This window comes from Glossina fuscipes, unplaced genomic scaffold (genome assembly GCF_014805625.2).
Source record: "Glossina fuscipes isolate IAEA_lab_2018 unplaced genomic scaffold, Yale_Gfus_2 1, whole genome shotgun sequence".
Taxonomy (NCBI): Eukaryota; Metazoa; Arthropoda; class Insecta; order Diptera; family Glossinidae; genus Glossina; species Glossina fuscipes.
The window spans coordinates 46,175,471-46,190,096 of record NW_023998415.1 but is presented as its reverse complement, the minus strand read 5'-3'; positions in this window follow the sequence as shown (position 1 = coordinate 46,190,096).

Genomic DNA, 14,626 nt, shown 5'->3' with positions numbered 1-14,626 from the left:
GAAGAAAAAGAAAGGGAAAGGAAAGGAATGGGAAGAGAAACGATACAGAGAAACAAGAAAAGAACTACAATTAGTTGGATCAATTAATGTTGTTTCTCATTCAAGACAAACTAAATTTTGTTTTGGTCGCTTTGCCGCAAGGTAATTAATAGTAATCGGTTCATTATTTGCTGCTGGTTTGAGATATTTTTTTTTTATAACTGAAACAGATCACGAATCGAATAAAGTAATTTCTAGAGTGCGATTATACTGCCGCAGCATAATGTTTAGCAGAAAAATAGAAATGTTTTTATTAAAGTAAATTTGCATTGCAATATGTATAATATGTTGCTTTCCTAAAGTTTATCTGTAATTATTTTCAAAATATTTGCTTCGTGTCTTTTAATGATCTATAAATCACTAGACCTTAATAAATATTCATTCAGATGAAAATGATGCGGAGCTAAATTGAAAAATATATATTTTTTTAAATTAAAATAAATTACTTTACGTGCTGGTGCACGTGCATGCTATACGGGTTCATTCTATTAGAATCTTAATAAGGCGAAGAATTCCAATGCAACAAGAAAAGCAATAACAACCATAGCATTATACATTATATTAAATATTCATAAACATAAACATATAAACTATAATAATAAAAAGTGATGGTTTCATTTCAATAAATGTCTTACCATCAATCAGAAACCCGTTTAACTCGACAGCATACATGAATATTTGTTTGCTTGACTACAACTGCTGCTACTACTACTACTACTACTACTACTAATACTACTACTACTACTATTGCTTTTCTGGGTAAACGTTATTAATATCAAAGAACTCAAAATCAATTTAATTTCAATTAACCCAAATATTTGTATGGAGCAAAGGCTGCATCTTTATTACATATATATAAATATATATATACACATATCTGTGTTCCAATTGTACATTTATAACACGCAACCATTGTGTTTGCATTACATATATAAAAGAATTGTTATTATGTTTAACTTAAGGCTTTTATTTTTTGTTTGCTCAGTTTGCTCGTGTCTTATTTTCAATATAACAATAATCGAAGATAAAAAATAATTATTGAGCGATATTAACCGTAATTGCTGCGAACTGTCTGTTATTTATATATACGAGATAATCACGATAAAGAAAACGAAAGAAAGGATACGTTAGACTCTCCGATACTGTCAAAATGTCAAATGAGGTTAACTTGTAGACAATTGTGATTAAAATTGAACAGACTATCTAACAGTTGATAAGTTATTACTGCAGAGTTGCACCTAGTAGTGGAAAAGAGTCTCTGACCTTTTAAATAGCATTTAAGAAAGTATAAGATATGACTTTATAAGTGGTGCTGTTTTTTTATTTCTTAGAAAAGTTTTAAAACGTCATCATAAGGGGGGTAACCCTTGGGGGTAGTTTAGAAAACATTATTATTATTATTATTATTATTATTATTACTATTAATATAATTTTAGACTAATGAAATAAATTCTTAGACTAAAAAAAAGACATTGACCACTAGCAACTCAGGGTATCGGCTCTAATTTATTAAAGTACATTAGATATTGAGCCTAGTAGTTTTGATAAAATAATATATTGTATTGATATTCTGTTCTATAGGTGATTGTACAATGTCCGTAGGGTTAATTGTTCCAAATGGAATACTTCTCTGATTCGAGAGATCGAAAACTTGATGTACCTTAACATTAATTAATCAAATAGAGAAATAAATGAATACTCATGTTACGCTGGTCAATAGCCCAATTTTTATACTGTACACTACGTCTGGTACAAAGGTATATCAAGTTTTCGTGCGAATCATTTTCTTAATCTGTTTGTCCGTCTGTCTGCTTCGTTTTCTTGCGTTCAACGTGCCGGCCGAAATTTTTAGGACATTTTGACGAGATTTCTGTAGGAACGAATATATGGGAGAGGATTGACAAAATAGGTCTATCCGATCCAAATATTTTACATCAATTTAATATATATAGAAATTTTATTGCTTGGAGATTTTTTTCGAGAAACTTTGAAAATCGCAAAAATTTCTCTCAACTTCTTCAAAATAATACATTATCTGAGAAGCGTCCATCAAAGTGATCGCATCCAATCGATTTGCATTAAAGCTGTACTCTGTTTTGGCCAAAAAAAGGTTGGTGCGTCAAATGTTATCAAAGTATCTCGAAAATTGCTATCTGAAAGTTGCACACAAGAACGGTTGTTGTCTTGAAACTATTGATATATTTTCCATCGGCTGAATGAGGAACGCTTAGAAGATTGAAATTTCTGCAAAGATATCTGGTAAAATATTTACGGCATTTTCCTTCTGCATATGTCGCATGTCTTTGCGTTAATATGTAACCAGTATTTGTCTTTACAGAAATAATTTATATATGAATTGATTTGAATCTTTTAATAATATCACTACAATGTCAACAAATATATAATTAAAATAAATAAATGAAAAAACATTAGAAAAAGTTTTAGTTTAAATTAAACTGAACTTGAAATGTTTTCTCACATTCAGTTAATTAGTTGCTTAGTTGTTAGACTAGTTAATAGAAATTATACGAGAAGAAACTCACATACATTTTTATATACAATATAATAATGCAGACAGAGAGAGAGAGAGAGAGAGAGAGAGAAAAAGAAGAGAGAGAGAGAGAGAGAGAGAGAGAGAGTCAAGAACTCTAAATTAATACTTATTGGCCTCATCACGCAAAATGAAATAAGCGATGAAGCCTATAGAAATTATAAATTTTTCAAATCTCATATTACAGTTAAGGAATTTTTTGGAAGAGTTTTTAATAACACTTTAGTTAAACTCTCTAAATATATATTATCTGAAACTGATTACTAGGAAGAATATATAAAAAAGAAAAAATTCAAAACTCTCTATCACGAAATACGATTCGAAATAAACTAAACTTGCTGTGCAATGTCAATAATATTCATATCAGTGAATGGGTCATAAAAGTCGCTTCAAGAAAAAAACAAATAAGAAAAAAAAAAAAAAGAAAAAACAACGCCACTTGATTGCAAGCAGTAATAAACAATAACTGAATCCTCATGAGAACCTTTAACGTAACACACACACACACATACATATACATGCACAGAAATATACACAGTATCAACCACAAGACGTGGTCGGTCGTTTGGTCAGACGATTGATGAAATTAGGGTCATATAGTGGACAACATAGCTTGTGTACGTACATGTGCATGCATATAACAAGTACTTGATATCGTTTTAAATGTAGAAACCAAAGAAAAAAAAAAAAAAAAAAAAAAAAACATAAACGTGACTTTTTTACACAAATCTGTAATACGAGGCCGTGGCGGTGTAATGCTTGAAAACGTTGATCGTTATTTTGCGGTAGACTTATGAACGTATCGAGAGCTCAGGAAATTTTAATGTGTATGCATGGATGTGTATGTAATTTAATATATACATATACGCGCGAGACCCAAGATTATGAACTTCATAAACACAACACAACACAAACACTTTGAAACATATGAGTAATACGAGTACTATATGAAGTGATCTTGCTTTGAGGTCGCCCTTGTGCCATACACACACAAGTGCTTATTCCTGAAAACACAAAAGAAAAAAAAAAAAAAAAAAATTTCAAGTAAATATTCATAAAAACCAAACAATCACGCACACTTGTTGAATATGAATAAGTTAAGCATATGCAGCTCGATAAAGGCGACAATTTTCTTATCACTTAACTAACTCGGAATTTAAACGAAATCTTAACTGACGTATGACGACAACACATTAAGAAATTTTTAAAAAAAATTTTTCCTTCTTTCAGATATTCGTACACTTGTGTATGCATTTTTTTTTTTTTTTTTCTTTTTCTTTACGGTTTTCATAATCAATTCTTTCCATTGTATAAATAAGCGAACGAACGAATGAATGAATGAAAGAATACATTAAATGTATAAACACTGATTAGCTTATTTTACAGTGAATTTCTTACATTATTTATTTTGTCAGTTTTCTTCTTTTTTTTTTTTGTTCTGACCTCATGTTTAAGATTCAGTTGAAAACTTTCCGCTTTATTGTCAAAAAAAAAAAGGAATGAAAATGAAATTTATTTTTATTTTAATGACATTCTTATGCCTGAGCGATAACCTAAACTAGACTTGCTGGTCTTTCGTTTGTACTTCTGAATAATCGCGATAAAATTTCATAATAAATATAACGATAAGAATTCAAAATATGTTGTTAATGTAATGTAATGCAAACAATTTCAAACAGTAGGTCCATCATTTCCTGAAAGATCGGCTAATGAAAGTCTGAACAAGTAATTAATCAGAGTAAGCTTCGAAGGACATTAAACCAGATATTCGGGAGGACAGTTGACACGTGAAAAATATGAATTGGAAGAGTAATGAACTTATGAATAAATCAAGCAACAACAACAACAATTAATGAAAGTTTTATTTTGTTTTAAGTTTTGCGTGAATTTTAAAAGAGCTGCCAGCTTGCAGCAAACCCAAGTCTATTTTTAATGGCGTACCAAATTTTTTAATAACTCTTTCCTTATTTCGTACTTCATACTATATACAGTTCACATCCTATATTGAATTTTGTGATTACAAATAAAGTTTGGGATTAGGAAGACAAATTACATAAGATAACTAACTGACAGCATTAGTTTGGAGTAATCAAAACGATATGTATAAGGGAAGCCAGAAGTTTATGAATAAGTATCCGGGAAAATAGTTCGATAGATCTCGAATTTCAGTGCGGGCCCAAGAAATATGAAATATATAAAGTGTAGTTTTAACTAATGGCCAAGAACCCAAAAATTTGCTTTCATTTTACGTTTTACTGGATGCGTGTGGTTTTACCAACTGGGCCCATTTTCAATATGCTCTTACATGCAAGAATTTAGAGTGCTTCTGCCGAATTTGAAATCGATAGATTAACTGTAGCAATCAGAAAAGGGTTAAGAACGCACACCCATACTGACATACACACATATCTAAATTGATTCAGCTGATCAGGAATATATATATATATATATATATATATATATATATAATTTGCTGAAATCTCTGCAACTTCCCTATGGGTATTGCAAACATTACAAAGAACTGAGTATATCTCCCAGTTTTCAATGATGAGTATAAAAATGTACATAGCCTCCTTTAATAAATAGTTAAACCCAATCAACTGTCTTTATATTAAAAATGAAATTTATCTCTTATTAAAATTTTTAACACCAACGCCTCGTTTTATAGTTTTACCACCTTTTTGACAATCCTTACAACTCTCATTAGCGTCCTCCCCTCTCTAATCATTTTCTTATTCACTAATAAAGACCACTTTATTACTGAATTATTTGTTACAAGAAAATATTGCAGAGAGTTTACATAAACTCTGCAAGACTCTACATAATAATCAATTGAAAATTGAGATTCATTTACGTTGAAAGCCCAAGTCCATTATATTAAATAAGAAACAAATAGGTTAGTCGCAAAGCGACAAAAGGCATCTCTTGGTATCCGTTTAAGCGGACAATGAATGGACCGAATTGATTAGAGTAGAAAGTTGACAAGTCTTAACGAAGATAACAAAAAATCAGTCGGAGAAATTTTAAAATGAATTGTCTTTCAATCAAGTTCCTATCAGCTGAGTGATGCTTTCTTAAAACTGTGCATCCAATCTTGGAAACGTTTTGCAATTAACATAATTGTCGGAGAAGAGAAGCGACTCCCCTTGAAGTTTAAGTCAATATATCACAGCGGATAGTTTACAAATTGAACTTTGTCTCTAGGAAGTTGTAAACCTCTCTGACATCGGAAGACGTCAAAAAATCTGAAGAGTACGCCTACTCTCGTCGAAGTAAAATAGTTTTTTTTTTTTTTTTGATGACTTCTGATGTTAAGCACGAAACTCGGAAAAGTAAGATAAATAAATAAATAGCAAAAAAAACCTTCTCTTTTTTCGTAATGATAATATGTTAGACTAAATGGATCGCATAAGAGTAATTCACTCAGTTACGTATACAATGACAGATTTAGTAGACTGCTCATTGATGTTTACTTTTAAAGTGGACAAAAAAAAAAAAAAAAAACAAAAAAAAACATGACTTTAATTAATGGTCAATTACATTGGCTACACCATTGTCATAACGGCTGCTCAGCATGCCTGATGACAGTGATTAAGAGATCTTAACAGAATATAGACACGGAAAATACACTAATGGCGGAACAAAGCTATTAATGAAGCCAAGAGAAGAATATAAAGAAGACAAAACAAAGCTAAAACAAAAACTAGAGAGAGATATCCGCCTTGTCCGTCTGTCCGAGCATTGGCCGCCAGCATATGCAGTAGTAATCGCACCCAATGTATTCATAACCAAAAAATCTCCGCACATTTTCCACAATGAACTTTTGACCGAAGCAATTGCAAACCTCATAAAATATCTAAACAATGTTAGAGAGACGGACAGTCAACTGTAAGATTCAAACTGCCGTTGATGCGGTTGATATTATCATAGTGTAAGTTTCAAGTGGCGACATGCATGCTTGCTTGCTTGCTTGCTTGCTTGCTTGCATGCTTGCATACTTACATGCACATACATGTACGACTAATATTAAAAGTATATACGATGGCAGCAAAAGCTTGCCTGGCATGGGTTGAGTCTAACAAAGCCATCATTAAAGCGAATCTAAGTGCTTGTCTAGAACTTATTGAGAAAATGTGTAGGAAAAGAAGAAAAACAAAAAATAACAAATAAAAATAAAGGAAAAACAAAAACATTGCCAGATATTTAAGCAATATTTACCATCTTGGCAACAGATAGCCAAGTGTACATATGTACAGACACAAATAGATGGATAGACAGATAATCAGTATTCGCGTATCGAGAGTCTTATAGTCTCTCGCATTATACTCTATAAGTAACCTTTTGATCTTCTTCGTGTCTTGTGACCAATTCAATATTCAATGTTGTTGCTTTTGTTGTTCCTATTGTCGAAGATCAATCGTCAAAAGTAATTTGTGTTTATATAAAGGTATATTGATCTCTCGGTGCTCGCTACTCACATGCCAACAATTTCAATTTTCAATGTTCTCTGAGGCGGTGGCTATAGAGGTGGAAGTGGTGGTGGTGGTGGTGGCGGCGGCGGCGTTGGTGGCAACATTATCAGCTAGCAAGCAAAATTAAACTGTTGCCGCTGCTTTCAACTTGACTTTAGTTCAAATGTTATTGGCCAAGCCGGTTGACAGTTACTAGACGCGATACGATGTTTGTTGTCTGTTGTCTGTTCTCTGTTGCTTGTTGCCTGTTGCCTGTTGCCTGTTGTCTCTTGCCTATTTGCTTGCTATTTGCTGAAGCTGCTGTATCGGTTATCATAGCTCATATCAATTTTCAAGTTGTGCGGAATTTAAATTCAATTGAAAATTAACCTTTCCATAAACTATTATTGATTATTTTGTCATTAATTAATTGTTTTGTACAGATTTTGGCAGATTTGATTAATTATTATTATAAAAAAAAATAAATAAATAAAAAATATAAAATAAAAAAAAATCATTCTAATCCTTTCTCTTTGATAGAATATCCAAATAGTCACTTAAGCGGCGTAAAACTTCCAACCGATTCACTTTTATTCGTTTAAATTATTGCGGAAAAAATATTTCGAATTTTTTTTTTCACTATATACAAATACACGCACACACATACCTTCGACTATTAAATAAAAATTGCTTCAATTTTTCTCCTAAAAAATTCCACAATTTCTATAATAAAAGCATAATAAATACATAGTAAAATATTTTTTATAATTTGCCCCGATGCGAAGGCATACTTTTCAAGTGAGACGTTATATATATGAGAGACTCTTCAACTGTTCAGTACTTTTCTCGGTTCATTTTCATGATAAAGTATTAAAAATTACCTGTTGTTGTCATATAAGGGCTGACTTTTTACGAAAACCTTTCCATCAATTAGTCCTACGTGACGCGAATTTAGTGGACTTGCTTTTCATTCCAAGTTGCTATAATGGAGCCATTATCAGGGAATCTATATAAAAACTGATTTACGTATTTTAAATTATTCATAAGAGTTTACTGTGCCAATGCGGGATGAAGGCCCAGCAAGTAGAAGGAAGCTTCACAGTTTCCATAAAGTACACATATTCCTGATCATTATTAATATCGGAATCCACATAAGCATCTCGGTCACTTCGTCTCTCCATCTGTCCGTTTGCCGATCTGCGTAATGTCTGTGCTAATCATTGCCTCGGTCGTAAAAATTAGGTTATCGAGTTTCAGTTTGATATACCGAGCATACATATACAATGCAACATAAACTGTAACGACCTCTTTTAATTTATTTTTTTTTTTTGAGGCTTTACGTTCATTCATAGAAAACTGCACCGGAAATAATAATAGAATTTTGAAAATGCAATCTGTGGATGACCATGTAGTAATGGTAGAAAAATGAAAAAATTACATGCGTCCATCGGATGCCCTAGACCATCGGAAAATTTCTTTTTTATTTGTGTTGCAAAGATTGTGTAGGTACGTACGTAGATTTGGCAATGGGTGAATATAATTTTCTTACCCGCTTTCTATATTATCCCTATCAGTGAGGGACGGGCGTTTATTTATTTGGCGGCGAATCGACTTCACTGTTATATAGGATTTCTCTCTACCTGCATAATGGTGTTTTTTTTTCTCACTTCCGAAATTGTATCGTGTTCAGTTTTCTTCACCTGTTTCGGTGGATGCAGCCTTACGCTTCTAGTAAAACAGGAAAGCGAACACTTTTCATATTTGCCGAGCATTGGCGGTAAGTCTTCGAAAACTACGATCCTTGAAGATATTTCTTGCAAAGGGGCCAGTGACACGAGTTTGACAAGTACCTTTGGATCAACGTTGGTTATCCCGTAGAACATCCAGTAACGACTTGTTTATATGCCTGGTAGTAATTTTTTTCAATTCACGCCGTTACCAGATGTTGCGTCCTGTCTTGCCATGAAATGTGGAGAACTTATGCATACTTCTTACAGGAAAGTTAGTTATCCTTCACTTACTCGATTTGAAGGAGGAAAAATCAGTACATATTTATACATCTATTCTCATGTTATTTAACATTATTTTTCTCTTTTTTCTTTACCAAAGTCTCGCCCATGCACACTAAGCACACATTATAATTATAATAACTTTCGATATCATATTTTGTTGATATGATTCGCGCTTATGAAGGTTACTTAATCCGGTCGAGCTTTTAATTTACAAGCCCGGTTTTCTTTTTTGTATTATTATTATTGTTGTTATTATCTTTTTTCTCTTTTTTCTCTTTTTTTTTTTTTATTTTCTTTTGTTTAAGGAGTTTATGCAAAGAATTTCATGGAACATAAGCATTCAGGAATTGTTTTTGTTTTTGTTGTTGATATACCTTTCGATCTTATTTAAGATTGTTGTTCATTTCGTTAATAAATCCTGATCGAGTTATTTCATTAATGCCTTTATTTGTTAAATTTCATGCTTTATCAACCTTTAACACGACATCGAACACAAGAATAACGTGTTTAGAACTCATTACGAATGACAAACAAACAATAGCTGGGGGTATGAGATGGGAAGACAGTATAAACATAACTTTTTAAACCAAATATTAGGTAAACAATTTAATTTTCATTATCATCTTGTGCGTAGACACGCACATTATCCCTAAAATGCATTTCTCATGTAAACCTATATATGCCTTGTTAGATCCGCTTTGCTACTTATATAGTATGCACGTAAGAAATATTGTATTAATGCCTTATAAAGATTAGTGTTTTGCCATCGGTCGTTGTCGTAGACGTAACCGTCACCGTCACCGTCACCGTCATCGTTATTGTTATTGCCTTTTGTTTTAATTTTTTTTTTGTTTTTTTGTTGTTGTTGTTGTTTTTGTGGTTATTGATGATGAAAGGAAAAACTTAATAATGTTTATATACAAACAGCGTGATTTGTAGACCTGCGTGCCGAGCTTGAAGAGTTCTTGTGTCTCAATGTTTAACTTAATGCCTATAGTCAAAGAGAAGGAACATTAACTAACAAACAAGTGCTCAGGTATAACTTATCAAATGATTCATCTCAGCGTACGTATTTATGTATATTGGATGTATACATATATATATATATATATATTTACATATATATGAGCGTGTACGTGCCTGTATCTGATTGCCTGCATGTGAAATTTAAATTAATTTCATTTTCATTTTTATTTATTTATTTATTTATTTTTTTTTTTCCTTCGTTTTCTCTCAAGTTAAGTGATTTGAATTCCTCTGTTTTGTGTTAAGGGCTTCTTTCACTGTATTTAAATTTGTTCATCTCATCTCTTCTGTTTCTTCATAACTCGTTCTTTAATTATTCCAATTTAAACGCAAACACTTGTTGATTTGAAATTCTTTTCATATAAATAACCATTTTATCAATAGCGACAAAAGGTTTATTCATTTCTTCAATCCAATGGTAACACTATATAAATACCGATTTTAATGAGTTATTTACGGGACACATATCTGGCAAAGATCTTAAGATATTTTCACTTTTGCTCTTTTGTAAAAGTTAATTTTTAAAAATTTCAACAGCAACAAAACGGATAAATATGACTTGTATTATATTGATTTTAAAATAGTAGGCGGATTATTGACTAAGATCCAATAGCAATATGCAATGAAAACGCTAACTGAACGCGTGTGAACTTACAAGTTGCCATCATTCTCGCAATTAATTAACCAACGTGTATCCCTATCTTGATTGGGGAGCATCAAGAGTTCGGCATATAGTTAAAATAATTCAGAATTTTACATTGAACAATGAGAGCTACGCTCTTCACTGATAAGTATGAATTATATGCAATAATTTAATATATGTTTGGATTCTTGAGCAAAAATGAATTTGGGAAATCTTACTTGTTGAATCCGTTCGCCCGTAGTTTCACCAAAAAAATGTGAAATTCGAGACATATAGATTTAATTGCCCGTGATGATAGTGGCGTTAGGTATTAACAGCTTGCCGTTTATAACTGTGCTTTAAAATCAACAAAGCTTTAGATAAGTTATTCATTTGTACTAATTAGTGCATTAATATATGCTATTGGTTCATAAAAAATAATTGCGATCTTTCTTCTCGGTTCAAAGGTCATTTCAAAGCTTGTATTGTAACTTCTGTCCGCCTTGTTGTAGCTGTTTTTGTGCAGTACTCAGAAGAACTTAAGTTGGATTCACCTTTCGTGTCTATCTTTGTCTTGCGTCTGTTCTTGTCCCGTCTGCGCCCTTAACCTTTTCCGACACATATTTTGATTAAATTTAATATGCTGACGCTGACAGATCGTTTAAACAATCACTGGGCATACAATGTCTTCTTTTGAGAATATCGTTATCTGAACATCTTGAAAATTTGCTTGGACCAGTCAATTCTTGCGTAGCCATCCCATTATTTATTTGTCAATCATATCTAATTTCTTATAAGAGTGATTTGACAGAAAAATTCTCTTTAAACAATTTGTACCCAGGTGATATATTTTCTTGACCTTAGCGCAGTGTAATAGGTCTTATGACAACAAGGAATAATTTCTAGCATTTTATGACAAAAATAATTGAAGAATAAGTTGTTAAGAAAAAAAAAAAAAAAAAAAAAAAACAAAAAAAAATGATCTCTATTAAATTTAGACCAAATCCACTCTCTGTCGTACCGAGGCTCCTATGTGCCTTTACACATGGTCACAAGTATTTTCTACGGAAAAGGTAAATGTAAGTAAATGGTATTAGGTGAAGTGATGTAGAGTATTTAATGGTTGATCTTGTCTTGACCATGGTGTTTCTACTTGTTTCCAAATGAATTTCTTCAATTTGTTTAGTCGTTTCACGGATTTAATCGTTTGTTGTTGATGTGGGCGCATATCTTATAAAACTTGGAATTCTGAGAAATATTTAAATATTTTTTTTTTTTTTTTTTTTTGTTTTTTTATCTTTTTTTTCGCTTTCTTGGTCAGATATTTTTTCATTAATTCTTTTTTTTTTTTTTTTTTTTTTATAAAATTTTTCATTTGTTTTTTTGTAAAGGTTTCTTAGGATCTCTCGTATGGCATATGAATGTCAATGAACTCTTCTTTAAATTAATGTTGTGTAATACGATATGCATGAGGATTAATCGACGAAAGAAGAAAAAAAAAAAAAAAAGAGAGAAAAAAAAGAGCAGGCAATAAGATTAAGTTTGGTGTGTTAAACAACCATATTTTTTTATTTATGCATATCAGATTTTTGCTTTGTTTTAATTAATCATTTTTATTTATCAAAAATTCGTATTTGAAAAAATATTTTGATAGAATTCACCCATATATTTTCTCGTATATCGATCGTACGAAAAAATTAACCATCAAATCTGCTCTTTCCTGCCGTGCATTATTGTTTTTGTTTCCGTTATCGGATCTCTAATAGCCTAACCAAAGCTGTTTCGCAGTACAGTTTCGTTTTGAAATCCATTCACTTTACCTAAGAGAGGATATTAAAACTCACTAGCAATTGTTAATATTAAAAATATGCTCTATTGAATTGCAAATTCACAGGTGGAGTAAGGGAAAATACTCAAAAAATATGTCACTCAAAAGAGCTTATTCAACGAATTTCACCAACGACAGTATATAGTTGTTGTACACGAAGTTGTTTTTTTTTTTTTGGTTTCTTCAAAAAAATCAGTTTACTATCTCTGCGCAAGATCCCAAGTTAGCTGAAAACTACAATTGGCCGCTACGGCCGGATCTTTTGATATTTTCGAAAAGCTCCCACATGCCCCCAATGGTGTGAATATGATGAAAATATCCACATCAAGTCAGTATTTTGGGGACACAATTGCTTTTATACCATAGAAGCAAAGAAGCCTTTTTCCATTTGCATGGAAAATAATTTTTTGAGTAACTTGCCGGCCATTTTATATTCATTTTGACGTGTGACAAACATTATTTGTTAAGGTAAGATTTGCAAGAAAATATTTTCAAGACTTGGATGGTATAGGCTTCTTAAAGAAGCTTTAAATTTATGCTTATTATTAGTGTTAGTGTCGCATGATTGTTGCATTTTTTTTTCCTCCATCTTTGACTCAGTATTCGGGGGAAGTGCGCATACATGTGCGCAAACGCGGTAATGATCAGGAAGAATTGTAGACAAGTACACTGTTTCTTGAAGCTGGTGCTTGTGTACGATCAAATCAAAAGTAGTACGATAGGAAAGACTATTGCAAGTAGGTTGTTCCAAAGGAAGGGCAATACACGATATGACGCGATAATGCTTTGCGATCCGAATGATTTTATTAAACTACTTAATTGCTTGATAAGTCATTTTTATTTTCGTACAACATTTGTACTGGAGACACGTGCACATAAGGACAATACGGATGTTGACATAGAAGGCCGGCATGCAGTCAAAGAACTGAGAAGATCTGTAAGAACGTCGAGAAAGCGTTTTTGGTGGAACATTGCATAAGCATAGCACACAATACGGTTTTCTGATGCTTAAGAATGTTCCCTTCGGTCTACGCTGCTGAAAGCCTCCAGACAAGGTCTGAAAGCTTCTGCCCGCATATGCGAATTAATGATTGGACTGTAAGCTCAATCTTAAATGAAGAGGACGAAGACCAAGAAGAAACTAAATCAATTTAGAACTTTACGCTGGTCAAGTATGTACTGTAGGGGTCTCCGATGCCTATCTCTAAATTGATGCAAAGAGTTTAACACATCTGGTAGGTTCGTGCCTGATGGACATAAATATATCGAAGTGGCAGTTATACGAAAGGCACCATTGTACACGGGGTGAGGAGGAGAGATGGGATTTGATTTCCCATATGACACCACGAAACCATCACAGTTCCTTTAACATTCTTCCCAAATTCAAGTCAATGTGCTTTAAAAGCTTTACACTTCACATGGTTGTCTTGTGAACTTTATCCCACAATAAAAAATAAAATTAAACGAAATTATGTTAAGAGTTGGAAAGATGCAAAAAAAAAAAAGAAAAAAAAACCAAAAAAAAAAAAAAAGAACGAAGATAAACACGATAATTGCGTGCCAAAGAGCATCTAAATAAATGCGCATTAAAGCAGTTAAAATCACACAACACAGCATAACATAACAGTGGCAATGGCAGTAACAAACAACAACGACGCCAGCAACAATGGCAACAAATCACTGAATTGCGCTGTAAATGCAAACGGACTAAAAATAACAGAAAAGCAAAGAACTACCGCGAGCGCATTATTTAAGGTATGGCGCGTCGAGACAGACCCGAGAATTGCAACAAGTGGCAGCTGCAATTTTAAGTTTGACAGGCAACCAAAAAAAAAAAAAAACAGATCGGAACAGTAACATGCAGCAGCTTACAAATAACATATATGCAGACAACAACAACTAACTACAACAGCAACAATAAGGGTTCAAAACTTTAGCCCTAATAACGGCATGAAACGGAAGCAACAACAAACAGTAGTTGCTTACTGGTAGCTCTTGCAAATGAACAGTGAAACGTGTGGCAGTTAAAATCACTCTGGAATCATGTGTGTGAGAAACAGTAAAAACAAAAAAAACCAAAAAAGAAAAAAAAAAAAA